Raw genomic sequence first — 2943 nt, 5'->3', positions numbered from 1 at the left:
GAATGAATCAAAGTGGGTCGCCACCGTCGATTTTCTCTTATGCTGCAACACACAGTTGCACGGGGAGCAGAATAGTTTCCCCCCACTTTTTGACCGGTCTTTAGTGTAAATGTTCGTTGGTAAATGAGCTCTATACAGTGTTGTTTACATTCTGTGATGCGCGAGCTGATGACGTCACGTCAAGACGAGTTAATTTTTTTTTCTTCTCAACTTTGTGTGGAAAAATGCGGGGATTATGCGGCCTTTTGATAAATATGCGGCTTTTTAAAAATCTGCGCCATTTTGCTGATTATGCGGTAAATTCTGCGATCGCAGAATCGCGTTTTTCTGGAGGGTCTAATAAGTCATCAATCAATCAATCAATGTTTATTTATATAGCCCAATATCACAAATGTTACATTTGTCTCAGTGGACTTCACAGTTTTTACAGAATATCAGTATGACAATACGACACCCTCTGTCCTTAGACCCTCACATCGTACAAGGAAAAACTTCCAGAGAAAACCCACAGTTTAAAGGGAAAAATCTCAGGGAGAGCAACAGAGGAGGGATCCCTCTCCCGGGACGGACAGACGTGCAATAGATGCCGTGTGTAATAAGTCATGACAATGATACAAGGAAATAAAAACAGGTTGTCATATTTTAACCAATTTACCGCCTTTAATAAACAGTGGCTTATGTACGTACAGTATATTATTTGCTTTTTCCTTTTATTATAAAGACATACATAGCCTACCTACAATGAAAAGCTAACCAACCTCTGTTACTTTATTAGGTTAAATGGTAGCAATTAAATTATTGTCCCCAGTAAGGTTTTATGAAACGTACAAAAATACAAAGCAAAGAGCTGAACTATGAAGTTGGTATCATCTGGTCTTAGTGATATTGATTAGATCAAAACAAGTCAAAGCATGGATACAATGATACATTAACATGAGTGCATTTGATGCAGAGAAGCACGGTACTGCAGAAGTTAAAAAAAAAGTGACATGAGTAGCTGGTCATGTTTTGGAGCTTACTGTACTGGAGGTTAATCATAATGTTTGTGGAGGAAGGCATTCTACAAGGGCTTTGTTTGACTGATGACTTTCAATTACATTCTTTACATTTCAATGTTGTAAAAAGCATTTAAGATAATATTCAAAGATTTCATGATGCAGTGATGCTGGATTTGAATACCAATGACCATATTCAATTGTTTTCATGCACTCTCGATCACAAATAAAGTATCTCAAAGCATTTCAAGTACTCTTTTGGCCCATACGCGGTTGTCTTCAAATACCCCGGGGCATCAGGGTTCTCACTGGGGGTCTGTGCTGGATGATCCCACAATGCCGTGCTGTCGTAGGAGGTTCCTCAGGATCTGATTCTTGGATTTCCAGTCCTCCACCTAAGCAACAGCAACAAAGATAGTTAAGAAGTAGTAATACTGCCTCATCAGCTGAATCTTGACCTTCTTTCATGCAACAACTGTGACTAACTCAAGTCATGTTGAAGTCTGGACAAAGGAGCATTAAGTGTTTCATTAGAATGTAGGTATCCACTACATGCTTTAGAAGTCATATTCTGGCTTTATGTAGACAAATCCTGATTATAAGTTAAACCAATCACCAGTGCCACATTTGCATCTAAAATACGACGCAAACACACTTATTAACAAATGTTGTCAAGAAATATGTCAAGTATGTATTGTAGTACTTGTAATATGTTGAAAATGTATTATTCTATTGCCTTAAAAAAAGATTCTGATCAATAACTACAAGATGTAACAGATGGCTAGATGTTTTTTTTAACCTGCAAGCCATTGTAAAAACTCTTAAACTAGACTGTTCTACGCAACCAACAGCAGGGTTTACTCATTATCGATTACGCAACTGTTTTGATCATCTTTTAATCGTGCAAGTACATTTTCAACTTGATTGCTGGGCATTCGAATTGATTGCTGGGCATTTAGCATTTGATTCCTGCCTGAATTTCTACTTTTAGATATAGCGTTTTCCCCATTTCTGTTATTATGTATTTCAACCAGATGAAATACATAATAACAGCATTATGGATCACATTATAACATTTAGTAAGCATGTAATTGTCACGATCTGTCTGTGTTGTGTTTTGTCTTGTCTTGATCTGTCTTTGGTTTTCTGTCTGCGTTGTGTTTTGTCTTGTTTAGATCTGTCTTTGGTTTCCTGTCTGTGTGTGTTCCCTCCTACCTGTTCCCTCCTACCTGTTTTCTTGATTGTGTTCACCTGGTGCCCCTGTGTTTTCTCCTCCCTCCTCACCTGTCTCTTGTTTCCTTGATTAGTCCTGTGTGTATTTAAGTTCTGTTTTTTCTGTCTGTCAATGTTGGTTCATCGTTTGTCTGTGACTGTGTTCACCGGGGAGTGGTCTGTTTGTCCGTGTTATCCATATCCTTGAAATTAAGGTATTTTCAGTGTTATCTGCATTTGGGTCCTGCTTGCTTCGCTCACCCGTAACAGAACGAACCAACCAAGGATGGGCCCAGCAGATCCATTTGAGCAGGAATTACTGAGTTTTTCCTTTTCTTTGGCTTATTGCTCTGATAGATGGAGGGGAGCGTCTGGTGTTCAGCAGCGAGAGGCTGCTCTGGCAGAGGCGCGCCAGATGGCTATGGAGAAACCAGGCTTAATGAAATTCTTACCTGGCTGGATTTTGAACTTCCTCTCGGTGTGTGATTCCCAGCCTGACACCATACGTCTCGGTGTGTTCCGTCTTGAGTCAACCCTTGCTTCTTCCCCAGTCCTGCTCCTGTCCAGGAGCCGATCTCTGGAACTCGTCTGGCTTTTGGAGGTCCACGGAGCCTCCAAACGGCTCCTAAGAGAAGGAGTCGCAAGTCCAGGCTAGCAGCCTGAGCCCCAAGAGCCATGGTTCCGACCCCAGTTCTAGCCCCAGCAACCATGGTTCCGACCCCACGTTCTGGCCCTA

At 40.9% G+C, this 2943-nt stretch overlaps 1 long non-coding RNA gene across 1 annotated transcript; it reads right to left on the bottom strand.

Annotated features, from left to right (window-relative positions):
• Nucleotides 1-635: 635 nt before the first annotated feature.
• On the bottom strand, nt 636-2747 carry LOC104957719 (uncharacterized). The gene is made up of 2 exons (XR_799692.1): nt 2660-2747; nt 636-1390 (listed from the first exon to the last, which is right to left on the bottom strand). It is a non-coding gene; the product is annotated as an uncharacterized lncRNA (long non-coding RNA).
• Between the last annotated feature and the right edge of the window lie 196 nt (nt 2748-2943).

Source organism: Notothenia coriiceps, unplaced genomic scaffold (genome assembly GCF_000735185.1).
Source record: "Notothenia coriiceps isolate Sejong01 unplaced genomic scaffold, NC01 NC01_scaffold00027616, whole genome shotgun sequence".
NCBI lineage: Eukaryota > Metazoa > Chordata > Actinopteri > Perciformes > Nototheniidae > Notothenia > Notothenia coriiceps.
Note: the sequence above shows the minus strand (reverse complement) of the source record. Positions and strands in the feature narration are given on the sequence as shown.